This window comes from Salmo trutta, chromosome 4, assembly GCF_901001165.1.
Source record: "Salmo trutta chromosome 4, fSalTru1.1, whole genome shotgun sequence".
NCBI lineage: Eukaryota > Metazoa > Chordata > Actinopteri > Salmoniformes > Salmonidae > Salmo > Salmo trutta.
The window spans coordinates 8,701,188-8,715,580 of record NC_042960.1 but is presented as its reverse complement, the minus strand read 5'-3'; the positions used below and the strand labels follow the sequence as shown (position 1 = coordinate 8,715,580).

Here is a 14,393-nt window from a genome sequence, read left to right as displayed (position 1 = left end):
CCTCTCTCCTCTCGTCTCTCCTCCTCTCTCCTCATCACTCTCTCTCTCTCTCTCTCCTCTCTCTCTCTCTCTCTCTCTCTCTCTCTCAGATCGGTTTATGATTAGGGCAATAGCAGGTGATCATGTACTTTGGCTTAACCAGCCACAGGGGCTACTGGTTCCTACTGGTTCTACTATTCACAAACATGCCCAACCTGGAAGTGGACTATGTCCTGATCTGATAGATGTCTGAATAGGATGAATATTTGAACATGATGAATACATATTTCCCCTTCAGTTTATTGTACTCCTTCAGGGTGGCTCCTCTCACTCATCTAATCTCTTGTACCTCTGCTGACAGCCCAGTAAACTACACGCATGGGAAAGGACCGTCAGGCCGTAAGAACACGCTCTGACCTCTTTAGAAAGATTCTGCCCAGCAGAAGGAGTGACAGGAACATCCACGAAACCACCCAGAGAGAGAGAAATGTAGAGGGGGGAGACTCCACTCAGGGGCTGCTTGGTGGGTCAAACCAGTTGACTGATGGAGCAGAAGCTGAGCGAGACAGAGTTGAACACAGGTCTGCCCTCCGGTTCCGCCACGGCTTCTCCTAGTCTCTTTGGAAGTGTCAAATATCTCTCAGGCAGTCGGACAGGAACACTCCCCTCAGGTAACTGGAACAGACGAGACGGTCGTCTTCTCTGTGGAGTGTCTGTTGACGGCAGCTTGTCCTTTAGTGTGAAGTACAGTAATGGGGACGCACACACACACACACACACACCGTTTGTTTGTTGGGAGCATCACACTCTCGTACGCCGGCGGTTGGCTGTGAGCCTACTACGCCAGCCAGCCGGGATCAGTGAGCCAACCTTAAAAGCATGGGCCTGGCCGCGCTGAGAGACGAGAGACACTTTAACTTGACCCACATGGTGTTACTCACTGAGGCCCCGTAACGTTACCCACCCTACTCACTGTCCTTCTCTGTCCAAGCACTGAGGCCCCATAACGTTACCCACCCTACTCACTGTCCTTCTCTGTCCAAGCACTGAGGCCCCATAACGTTACCCACCCTGCTCACTGTCCTTCTCTGTCCAAGCACTGAGGCCCCATAACGTTACCCACCCTGCTCACTGTCCTTCTGTCCAAGCACTGAGGCCCCATAACGTTACCCACCCTACTCACTGTCCTTCTCTGTCCACGCACTGAGGCCCCATAACGTTACCCACCCTACTCACTGTCCTTCTCTGTCCAAGCACTGAGGCCCCATAACGTTACCCATCCTACTCACTGTCCTTCTCTGTCCAATCACTGAGGCCCCATAACGTTACCCACCCTACTCACTGTCCTTCTCTGTCCACGCACTGAGGCCCCATAACGTTACCCATCCTACTCACTGTCCTTCTGTCCAAGCACTGAGGCCCCATAACGTTACCCATCCTACTCACTGTCCTTCTCTGTCCACGCACTGAGGCCCCATAACGTTACCCACCCTACTCACTGTCCTTCTCTGTCCACGCACTGAGGCCCCATAACGTTACCCACCCTGCTCACTGTCCTTCTGTCCAAGCACTGAGGCCCCATAACGTTACCCACCCTACTCACTGTCCTTCTCTGTCCAAGCACTGAGGCCCCATAACGTTACCCACCCTACTCCCTGTCCTTCTCTGTCCAAGCACTGAGGCCCCATAACGTTACCCACCCTACTCACTGTCCTTCTCTGTCCAAGCACTGAGGCCCCATAACGTTACCCATCCTACTCACTGTCCTTCTGTCCAAGCACTGAGGCCCCATAACGTTACCCACCCTACTCACTGTCCTTCTCTGTCCAAGCACTGAGGCCCCATAACGTTAGCCACCCTACTCACTGTCCTTCTCTGTCCAATCACTGAGGTCTGTCAACTCAATATGCTGACAGCCCCTCACGCAAAGTGTGTCAACATATGGGACCAGGCCATTATCCAAAATGGTTGAAGTCTATGAGCATGTGACAGAGAGGGGTAGATTGGGGGGTGTTTTGGTGTGATTGAGTTGAGCTGTGTGTCAAACTGTTTTTTTTTCTTCCTATCAGACATTTTGAAGTGATGTTTGCTTTGCTGATCGTATCGTGCCCCTGGCAGATTTATAGCGCTCCCCCCTACAGAGGTGTCATCAGTGCTGTGGGAAGTGGCAGAAGGAAGGGAAGGTGTGTGTGTGTGTGTGTGTGTGTGTGTGTGTGTGTTTCCCACACGCCACCCTACCAGGCTGCTCTGCTCCTCTGGCATGACCACCGGCTACACGGAGTCAAAGTTCACCCATGTTTACATTATACCTCTCATCCCCACAACTCTCTCTCCCAATACAATCAGGCAGGCTCTAGCACGGGGACACCCGTAATGCTCACTCCCTCTCTCTCTCCCAGGACCCCCAGAGGGACCGCTGTGAGAGTTGAGGTTAGCCGCTAATACCGCTAACTGCTAACAGCATAGTTCCTGAGTTAATGAGTGAGAGCACCGAGTTAGCCTAACGTAGCGTTAGCCTAGCTTAGCGCTGATCCATCCAACCGGCATGTATAACAGTACAGGGCCTGCAGGCAGGGTGGGAACGAGCTACAGCGTCTGGTCAACATCAGCCAGCGCTCTCTGAAGGGGTATTGTCATATGCGAGGGCAGACATGTTTACTGTGTGCTCTGTGTTTTACGAGCTCTAACCCCTCCTCCTCCTCCTCCTGCTCTCTCCTCCTCCTCTTCAGTGATGTAATGGAGGAGGCTGAGGCTGAGGGAGCCTGAGAAATGGCATGATCTATGGCCGCTGACACACTCACTCGCTAATGCTGTCTCTCTCCCTCTTGCTTCCTCTCTCCCATCCTCTCTCTATCTATCTCTCTCTCTCTCTCCCATCATCTCTCGATCTCTCTCTCTCTCTCTTCCCCTCTCTCCCTTCCCCTCTCTCTCTCTCTCTCTCTCCCCATCATCTCTCTCTCCCTTCTCTCTCTTTCTATCTCTCTCTCCCTTCCCCACGCTCTCTCTCTTTCTCTCTCTCGGCCCATGCATGGCCTGGCAGGAGGCTTTTCTGCAGCACTGCAGTTTTTGCAGAGGCTTTCTTTCTCTTCTCTTTTTCCCTCTCTCCCTCCCCCTCTCCCTCCTTACCCTCACTAATATTCCATCTCTTCCTCTCTCCCTCTCCCTCCCCCTCCCCCTCCTTACCCTCACTAATATTCCATCTCTTCCTCTCTCCCTCTCCCTCCTTACCCTCACTAATATTCCATCTCTCTCTCTCTCTCTCTCTCTATCTCTCTCTCTCTCTCTCTCTCTCTGGGTGTTTGAGGTGGATTGTGGGACAGGTAGCATCTTTACCCCGCTCCGTCCCTAGCCTAGGTGTCCAGTCAAGCATGCAGGAATTAATGTTCCACACACACACACACACACACACACACACACTCTACACGCACACTGACCCTCATCTACACTCAGGTCTGCATTTCAAAGACGTGGCGTTTGACAAGGACTTCAAGTTTAGGTCATCCATCACACAGGGCTCAATGACCCCCAATATCAGCTCCCCTTCCTCCTCTACAGACATCAATCCCCCAGTCGTCTCTATTCACTCTACTTACTATGCTCTCATCTCAGCTCAGCTCATCTCGTTTTCTCATCACAAACCACCTTCCTGCCTGATGTGGAAGGTCATCACAACTTTATTAACACTGGAGCAGCTTAACAAAAGTCATGTTTAAAGGTGCAATTATTCTTTTCTAATATCTCTAGTTGCACATGATAAACCGGTAGGGATCTACAGTGAGATTCGATGGGGGAAATTCAACTGAGAAAACCTCAAATAATAATAATTTCGTATGATTTCTGCATGAAAATCTTAAATCGGTCATAATTCTAATTATTTTATTCTTCCAGTGTCCCAATCTGTACTGGATCGAATTTTACTGTTACATGTTTATTTTATTCACTGTGTAAAGATATTGATAGCATTGATAATTGGTTATGTACCGTGGAAGTCTCGTCTCTCTCTATATATTTAACTTCGAGGTTTATTTTCCATGTGAAGTGAACACAGCTGTTTGCCGGTAATGGGCGTCCGGTAGTGGTTCTTCTTTTCATACAGTCGGCTCTCTTTACTCTCTCTATCCTATAGTCTATTCAATAGCACATCCTGTAGGAGTCTGAACCATTTACATCAGGGGATAAGTGTAAAAGCTATCCCAGCTCAAGAGGCTTTAGATTGGGGTAGAACTTCGAATCTAGCCTGGGGCTTCTGTTTTTGGGAAGGCCCAAATAACATACTTTTCCCGATTTGTTAGTTGGAGTGTACGGATTCTCTTTTCACCGTTTACTGATAAAAAAAAAAAATGATATCCTGCACTTTAGATGTCCGTGTGACGTCATTTCCTATTTCTACTTCCACCACCAAAACGCATACTAATAGTACAGTAAGTGTTCCTCTATTTTATATATATATATATATTATTATTATTATTAAGTGGTCCGCTCGCCCACGTGTCGTTCACCTGAATGAATGAACCTCTCCGGCAGAAATAAAGGGGGTTTAGAGTACAAGTTAGTCACCTCCATAATATATTTGAATCATCTGAGCACCTTCAATCCGTAACCCAATCACATCCACTGCGTTACCCAGAAAGAGAGCACTCTGAGTGGACACGGAGCACGCCTGTCAGACCCCCTAACTAACCACTCCAGTCTGCTCCACAGTCATTTGAGACAGCCTCGTTCTCCATTCTCTGTCTCTCCCAACAGCTATCCCATCAATTCCCCATCCAATACGGTCTGCCGCTAACTCCAACTAATGGTACCGTACTTGTATGCCTGTCCCTGGGATACGCCCGGAGTGTTTACGGAGCTTTTATTCATCTGTTACTCACAGACTTACTGTAGATGCTAACAGTGGTGATGTGTGTGTTAGCTTGTTAGCCTTATTCTAGGTGAGTGATGCTCGTCTCGGAAATGGAGCTATAGGTCTGTTGATGAACCGTTTTACTCATCACCCGTTCTTCCTGCTTAGTTTGACCCTCAGTCTGGAGCTGTGATTGGTTGGGTGGGTTTGGGATGGTGTGTTTGTTTGTGTAACTGAAACACAGTTGGGTAGTCCTGCGTTAATCTTCGTCAGACCCACTTCTGTGGATTTCGGCGTCTTTTAGAGGGCACTAGTCGTTTTTCATATGGAAGTTGGGAACTGATGTAGGCTGTCACGCAAAATCGTTTTGTCCCAGAGTTGACGTCTGTGTGGGCCATGTCAAAGCTTTATTGCATTGGTTAATTGAATCAGAACCATAGCACTTTCCCACTGTCTGCTCTTTACCATGAATCATACACACCACTTTAGACTCGACCCACAGTCTACAGTACAGTATATGCCAGGCCTCCCTCCAAGTCCCTCCAAATACTCTGTGACATGTTTGTTTTGGGGAGATTTTACACAATCACAGCTCACTCTGCTTCTCGTCACCGGCCAAGCAGGATATTCACCCTGCTGTCTCGTCTCGGGTTCCACTTAGACCAGCGAGACGTGTGTGTGTGTCAGGTTCCACTCAGCGCAGTGTTACAGTGTGTGTGTGTCTGCCTGATGACCTGTACCCAGAAGTCTCAGGGTTGTAAGCTGCGTGATTGGGGAGCGAGGGAGAGAAAGAGGAAAAAGGTGCATGTGCACGGGGGCACGTGCTTGTGTGTGTGGGGGGGGGAGTTTTCCCAATGAGGGGCCACAGAGGCAGAGCTCAGAGCCTGGGCCCCCAGGACGGGAGAGGGGAACTGGGGCATGACGTAATGAATGAGAGCCAAGGAGGAGGCAGCAGCCGTGGAAGCTAACATTCCATTTCCTTTATTCACATACCTGCTGCAAACTGACGTCGTGCTCCTCGGCTACGTCAAGCTAATAGGTCCTTTAATCAGACACTCGTCAAACGCAGCAAAACGAAACCCCAGATGAAAGGAGCAGGAGATGCCTGGAAAGGAGTGGAGGAGAAAGGGGGGGGTAGGGGAGACGGAGGGAGAGAGAGTTATTATTCTTTTGGAACTTTTGAGGTTGGGGTGGAAATATTATATGGGTATCATGGGGATTTCTGTAAGTTGTGGGTTGGTTGTTTGATCTGATAGTGTTACTTAGCTGGGATCTGGAAGGGGGGGGTTCTTAGCTGGGATCTGGAAGGGGGGGATTCTTAGCTGGGATCTGGAAGGGGGGGATTCTTAGCTGGGATCTGGAAGGGGGGGATTCTTAGCTGGGATCTGGAAGGGGGGGATTCTTAGCTGGGATCTGGAAGGGGGGGATTCTTAGCTGGGATCTGGAAGGGGGGATTCTTAGCTGGCATCTGGAAGGGGGGATTCTTAGCTGGGATCTGGAAGGGGGGATTCTTAGCTGGGATCTGGAAGGGGGTGATTCTTAGCTGGGATCTGGAAGGGGGGGATTCTTAGCTGGGATCTGGAAGGGGGGGATTCTTAGCTGGGATCTGGAAGGGGGTGATTCTTAGCTGGGATCTGGAAGGGGGGGATTCTTAGCTGGGATCTGGAAGGGGGGGATTCTTATCTGGGATCTGGAAGGGGGGATTCTTAGCTGGGATCTGGAAGGGGGATTCTTAGCTGGGATCTGGAAGGGGGTGATTCTTAGCTGGGATCTGGAATGGGGGGTGATTCTTAGCTGGGATCTGGAAGGGGGTGCTTCTTAGCTGGGATCTGGAAGGGGGGGATTCTTAGCTGGCATCTGGAAGGGGGGATTCTTAGCTGGGATCTGGAAGGGGGGGATTCTTAGCTGGCATCTGGAAGGGGGGATTCTTAGCTGGGATCTGGAAGGGGGGGATTCTTAGCTGGGATCTGGAAGGGGGGGGATTCTTAGCTGGGATCTGGAAGGGGGGGATTCTTAGCTGGGATCTGGAAGGGGGGGATTCTTAGCTGGGATCTGGAAGGGGGGATTCTTAGCTGGGATCTGGAAGGGGGGGGATTCTTAGCTGGGATCTGGAAGGGGGGGATTCTTAGCTGGCATCTGGAAGGGGGGATTCTTAGCTGGGATCTGGAAGGGGGGGATTCTTAGCTGGCATCTGGAAGGGGGGATTCTTAGCTGGGATCTGGAAGGGGGGATTCTTAGCTGGGATCTGGAAGGGGGTGATTCTTAGCTGGGATCTGGAAGGGGGGGATTCTTAGCTGGGATCTGGAAGGGGGGGATTCTTAGCTGGGATCTGGAAGGGGGGATTCTTAGCTGGGATCTGGAAGGGGGGGGATTCTTAGCTGGGATCTGGAAGGGGGGGATTCTTAGCTGGGATCTGGAAGGGGGGGATTCTTAGCTGGGATCTGGAAGGGGGGGATTCTTATCTGGGATCTGGAAGGGGGGATTCTTAGCTGGGATCTGAGCTGTTGAATATTCTGTCTATATACAGTGTGGGTATCTGATTTGACTCTGTCCATTGTGTTGTGAGTAGATCGTTTCTGAGGAGTGTAGGAGTGCATAAGCCTGATGAATGTCCGCCCTAATCTAGTTGTAATCAATAGGGCTGTCACTCAGCCTGCACTGGACATGTGTGTTCGATCCCACACATGCAAATGGGTGGATTGATTTGTTATGTGACATTTTAACATTCTTACAGACAGGTTTCCTTAAGTCCTTAAAAAGGTTAAAAAGGTTTTTTAGGGCCTGGTAAGGAAGAGGAAAGCATTCAGTGGCACCCCATTAAGAGCAGTGAAATCCACCCCTATAAAGTTCGATGTATGGACAATGTACAGGTAACCGCCAAAATAAAGGAAACACCAACATAAAGAGTCTTAATAGGGCGTTGGGCCACTACGAGCCAGAACAGCTTCAATGCCCCCTTGGCATAGATTCTACAAGTGTCTGGAATTATATTGGAGGGATGTGACACCATTCTTCCACAAGAATTTCCATAATTCAGTGTTTTGTTGAAGGTGGTGGAAAACGCTGTTTTAGGCACGCTCCAGAATCTCACGTGTTCATTTGGGTTGAGTCCTGGTGACTGAGACACACATACACATATGTTTGTTTTACTATCCATCTGGGGACCAAACACTTGATTACCATTCAAATTAATATTTTCCCTAAACCTAACCCTATAAATCTTAATCTAACCTTAACCCCTAACTCTAATCTTAACTCCTAACCCCAATTGTAACCTTAACCTTAAATCTAACCACTAAGCCTAAAATAGCCTTTCCCTGGGGGAATGGCGAAATATTCCCATTTTCCTTGTTTAACTATCCTTGTGAGGACTTCTGATCCTTGGGGGCTCCCGAGTGGTGCAGCGGTCTAAGGCACTGCATCTCAGTGCTAGAGGCGTCACTACAGACCCTGGTTCGATTTCGGGCTGTATCACAACCGGCCGTGATTGGGAGTCCCGTAGGGCGGCACACAATTGGCCCAGCGTTGTTAGGGTTTTGCCGGGGTAGGCCGAATTTGTCTTAACTGACTTGCCTAGTTAAATAAAGGATAGTCAAACCAAACACACACGCACACACCCTTTAAACCCCTTATGGTCCTTTGAGACCCCTCTTTCAAAGTCACTGACATCTCTTCTTCTAGACATGGTAGCCAAAATAATCAGCAACTAGGCATTTTTATACATGACCCAAAGCATGATGGGATGTTAATTGCTGAAATGAACTCAGAAACCCGACCTGTGTGGAAGCACCTGCTTTCATTATACTTTGTATCCCTCATTTACTCAAGTGTTTCCATTATTTTGGCAGTTACATGTATGTCACTGGTTGGTGGTCAGTCCCACTGTCCTAGTTTTACCACTATTAGCCTATTCTGGACTGAAGGTAGGAAGAAATGTGTCTGTCGCTAATAGGAAAGATGATAGAGCCTCTACATTGTTACTTTGCTATCTGTTACATGTCTTTGGTAAACATTACGTTTTTATCATTTAATCATTTTTCAAAATGATTCAATTCATTTGGGAGAGTTAAGGGTCGAACGGCGGCTGAACCTAGTCTCTCCCTCCGGACGTCTGTCAACGGGAAGGCTGCAGTCATATCCCAGATCTCCCACAATTCCATGGGGCAGGCAGCTGTGAGCGGCTCACACACGGCCCAGCTCAGCAGCACAGGAAGTCTGGCAGCTTTTGGCTGACCCGACCCAGACCGTAACACAGTCGCAACCAGTCGGCACACACTATTAGTCAAGTGTTTCTTGGTCAGAGCAGGTCACCCCCGAACACATGCACACACGCACACACACTACTGTAAGCTTAGACACACACACACACAGGTCACCCCTGAGCCCCTGTGTATATGAAGGTAGCCCCGCTCCCCTTCCTCTCTGTAACATCAGACAGCCGTAGAGGAAACGTGAGCATGGCGTGCCGTCACTGTTACCCAATCCTGTGTTTCCATTGGAACCAACATCACAACCCAGACAGAGGAATTTGAGGAATACAGGATTGCTAAAATGAGAGCCGGGGAAATTACACCCCACTTTTCTCCCCCCAGAAATCTATTAATAGAATGTTTTGTGTCATTTAGAGCCAGATTTAAAAATCTATATATATTATTGGTAATAATTCACCACTATAAAAATGTGAAATGTCTGGCATTTAAAGCTTTACACATGACTAGGCAACAAACAATTGTCAGTTGGCAACAAAGGGATCTCTAAACCTTAGACGATACACAGCAGTTGGGGATAGAAGCCTCCTGATAACAGTAGTGTCGTGATATTTCGCTGCCATCCACCCCCTGCCAGGCATTTACATAAAGGCATGCTAAATTATTCATTAATTATCAGATGATTCCCGGTGGAACAGGATGAAACAGACAGTGGCTGCTAATTGGCCCATCAATAACCCTGCTGCCTGCTGGATCTCACCTCAGGAATCTGTCTCTCTCTAGTCTACACAAGACTTCTGTCTCTCTCTAGTCTCTCTCTAGTCTACACAAGACTTCTGGCTCTCTCTAGTCTACACAAGACTTCTGGCTCGCTCTAGTCTACACAAGACTTCTGGCTCTCTCTAGTCTACACAAGACTTCTGGCTCTCTCTAGTCTACACAAGACTTCTCTCTCTCTAGTCTACACAAGACTTCTGGCTCTCTCTAGTCTACACAAAACTTCTGTCTCTCCCTAGTCTACACAAGACTTCTGTCTCTCTCTAGTCTACACAAGACTTCTGTCTCTCTCTAGTCTCTCTCTAGTCTACACAAGACTTCTGGCTCTCTCTAGTCTACACAATACTTCTGTCTCTCTCTAGTCTCTCTCTAGTCTACACAAGACTTCTGGCTCTCTCTAGTCTACACAATACTTTTGTCTCTCTCTAGTCTGCACAAGACTTCTGGCTCTCTCTAGTCTACACAAGACTTCTGGCTCTCTCTAGTCTACACAAGACTTCTGTCTCTCTCTAGTCTACACAAGACTTCTGTTTCTCTCTAGTCTACACAAGACTTCTGTCTCTCCCTAGTCTACACAAGACTTCTGGCTCTCTCTAGTCCACACAAGACTTCTGGCTCTCTCTAGTCTACACAAGACTTCTGTCTCTCTCTCGTCTACACAAGACTTCTGGCTCTCTCTAGTCTACACAAGACTTCTGGCTCTCTCTAGTCTACACAATACTTCTGGCTCTTTCTAGTCTACACAAGACTTCTGGCTCTCTCTAGTCTACACAAGACTTCTGGCTCTCTCTAGTCTACACAAGACTTCTGGCTCTTTCTTGTCTATCTCTAGTCTACACAAGACTTCTGGCTCTTTCTTGTCTATCTCTAGTCTACACAAGACTTCTGGCTCTTTCTTGTCTACTCAAGACTTCTGTCTCTTGTCTCTCTCTAGTCTACACAAGAATTCTGTCTCTCTTGTACCTCTCTAGTCTACACAAGACGTCTGGCTCTCTCTAGTCTACACAAGACGTCTGGCTCTCTCTAGTCTACACAAGACTTCTGTCTCTCTCTTGTCTCTCTCTAGTCTACACAAGACTTCTGGCTCTCTCTAGTCTACACAAGACTTCTGGCTCTCTCTAGTCTACACAAGACTTCTGGCTCTCTCTAGTCTACACAAGACTTCTGGCTCTCTCTAGTCTACACAAGACTTCTGGCTCTCTCTAGTCTACACAATACTTCTGGCTCTCTCTAGTCTACACAAGACTTCTGGCTCTCTCTAGTCTACACAAGACTTCTGGCTCTCTCGTCTACACAAGACTTCTGGCTCTCTCTCGTCTACACAAGACTTCTGGCTCTCTCTAGTCTACACAAGACTTCTGGCTCTCTCTAGTCTACACAAGACTTCTGGCTCTCTCTTGTCTCTCTCTAGTCTACACAATACTTTTGTCTCTCTCTAGTCTACACGAGACTTTTGTCTCTCTCTAGTCTACACGAGACTTTTGTCTCTCTCTAGTCTACACAAGACTTTTGTCTCTCTCTAGTCTACACAAGACTTCTGTCTCTCTCTAGTCTACACAAGACTTTTGTCTCTCTCTAGTCTACACAAGACTTCTGTCTCTCTCTAGTCTACACAAGGCTTCTGGCTCTCTCTAGTCTCTCTCTAGTCTACACAAGACTTCTGGCTCTCTCTAGTCTACACAAGACTTCTGTCTCTCTCTCGTCTACACAAGACTTCTGGCTCTCTCTAGTCTACACAAGACTTCTGGCTCTCTCTAGTCTACACAAGACTTCTGGCTCTCTCTAGTCCACACAATACTTCTGGCTCTTTCTAGTCTACACAAGACTTCTGGCTCTCTCTAGTCTACACAATACTCCTGTCTCTCTCTTGTCTCTCTCTAGTCTACACAAGACTTCTGTCTCTCTCTTGTCTCTCTCTAGTCTACACAAGACTTCTGGCTCTCTCTAGTCTACACAAGACTTCTGGCTCTCTCTAGTCTACACAAGACTTCTGGCTCGCTCTAGTCTACACAAGACTTCTGTCTCTCTCTTGTCTCTCTCTAGTCTACACAAGACTTCTGGCTCTCTCTAGTCTACACAAGACTTCTGGCTCTCTCTAGTCTACACAAGACTTCTGGCTCGCTCTAGTCTACACAAGACTTCTGTCTCTCTCTAGTCTACACAAGACTTCTGGCTCTCTCTAGTCTACACAAGACTTCTGGCTCTCTCTTGTCTACTCAAGACTTCTGTCTCTTGTCTCTCTCTAGTCTACACAAGACTTCTGGCTATCTCTTGTCTCTCTCTAGTCTACACAAGACTTCTGTCTCTCTCTTGTCTCTCTCTAGTCTACACAAGACTTCTGGCTCTCTCTAGTCTACACAAGACTTCTGGCTCGCTCTAGTCTACACACGACTTCTGTCTCTCTCTTGTCTCTCTAGTCTACACAAGACTTCTGGCTCTCTCTAGTCTACACAAGACTTCTGGCTCTCTCTTGTCTACTCAAGACTTCTGTCTCTTGTCTCTCTCTAGTCTACACAAGACTTCTGTCTCTCTCTTGTCTCTCTCTAGTCTACACAAGACTTCTGTCTCTAGTCTACACAAGACTTCTGTCTCTGATGAAGAAGGGTTTTTAGATGAAGGCTTGGTGGCTGAAAGATCTTTATCTAAACGAAGAAGGGTTTTTAATATAATAATACTTTTAGCAAAAATGGTCATCTTTAATTTACTATCTGTAGAAACTACGAGAATAGAAAGGTTCAGAAACGTTGTCAAACATCACAGCACAGTTGAGAACTATATGGCAAAGGGGGGTTGAGGGTAGCAGAAGGATGGGATTAAAGTCAAACAAAAGAGAACTATTGTAAAATACACTGCCCCCCCACACAATTAAAAAAAAAAAATAATAATAAATGAAAGAGATGGTTCTCCCACAACCGTTTTGCTTGTTGATCAAACGGGTCTGGGAGAACACAGGGTAGAATTGCCAATGGGCCTCTCTTTTAGCAGCACAGACTGAGAGGATTTGAAAGTCGGAGGTATAGTTCACTATACCTCCGCAGGCACTACCAAACGCACCCTGAATCACTGATGAGAGAGGGGAATTCTAGACACTACCAAACGATTGCATCTCAGTCAGAGACAGACACACACGCACACACACAATACTATTCCCCTCTCCCTCTCCCCAAATGCTAGAACCTCATTACCATAAAGGCGGGCCTCTGGAGAGGGTGCTGCAATAACACAGGCTGTTCTTTGTTTCCCTGCCTTGATTGACAGGAGATTGCAGCGCACATTAAATGGCCATCAGACTCTGCATTAGTTTAGAAACAGAGGGAGCAGGGCCCCATCAAAGGTCAGGCCTAGCGCATAATGAACTGATCTCTCTCTGTCACACACACACACACACACACACACACACATGCACAAAATGAACGAACACAAACTCACACACACCGGTCCCCCATCGGCCCCCAGTCAGCTTGTCATTAAGAGGCCTGTCCTGGATTCTAATAGACATGTAGCCCTAATAAAACGGATCACTCTCTGACACAGAGCTTTGAATGTATTAACATAAGTGTGTTTATGTCGGACAAGAAGCCTGGACTCTGCACCTAAGGAGGCTCCAGGGGTGCTCTGTCCCAGGGGTGCTCTGTTCCAGGGGTGCTCTGTCCCAGGGGTGCTCTGTCCCAGGGGTGCTCTGTCCCAGGGGTGCTCTGTCCCAGGGGTGCTCTGTTTGGTCTTATTGTTAATAATTACTCCCAAAACATTGGTATTCTCTCATATTTTATTGTGTGTTTTAAAAGGGAAAAATAATTTAGCTATCTATGGCTACTAATTTCACCATATGTTTCCAGGTTGCTAAACTATAATTGCAGAAGTATAATTGTTGTACATTTACAAAAATAACCATGACGTATAATAACCATAAACCTATTCACACAATTTGTTATGCACTTATATAACAAATGTTCCCAGTCCTCATTTTAATAGTGTTCTTCCTCCACTCCACTTCCCAGCTTGCATCCCAATGTTGGTACCTTATTCCCTAGTTAGTGCAGGCCCATAGGGCGCTATATATATATATATATATATATATATATATATATATATATATATATATATAGTGAACATGGTTACATTTAGGACGCAGACCCAGTTCCACATTAAAACCCAGAGACCTTTCGGTGCTCTGCCGCCCCAGGGCTTTTTCTCTCTCTCCTTGACACCGACCAATTTCTTGATATTGTTTCCACGGCTCATAAAGTCATTATACAAGAGGGTTCACAGTTTACCATCAGGCTGAGGCTCGATCGCCCCGTCAGGGGGAGATGTTAGGATGGCAGACAGGCAGCAGACGTCTAGCACTCTCTCTTTTTCTCGCTCGCCTCCTTCTCTCTCTCTCTGAATCTCGTTCTTCTCGCACTCCCTTTCTTTCCCCATCTCTTTCTTTCGCTCTCTCTTTTCTCCCTCTCTCGCTTTCTCTCTCTCTCCGCCATTCCTCCCTGATTGAAAGTTATAATTAAGAGAGTGAGAGAGAATTAGAAGGAAAATTAGCTGTCAGAAAGTCACATTTAAGTGAGTGATGGGCCAGCCCCGGCTGTAAA

The 14,393-nt window shown here is 47.5% G+C and overlaps 1 protein-coding gene across 1 annotated transcript in view; it reads left to right on the top strand.

Annotated features, from left to right (window-relative positions):
- Positions 1-14,393, top strand: part of LOC115191800 (lipopolysaccharide-responsive and beige-like anchor protein) — a gene marked incomplete in the record, with an annotated part of 272,883 nt that overhangs the window by 211,973 nt on the left and 46,517 nt on the right.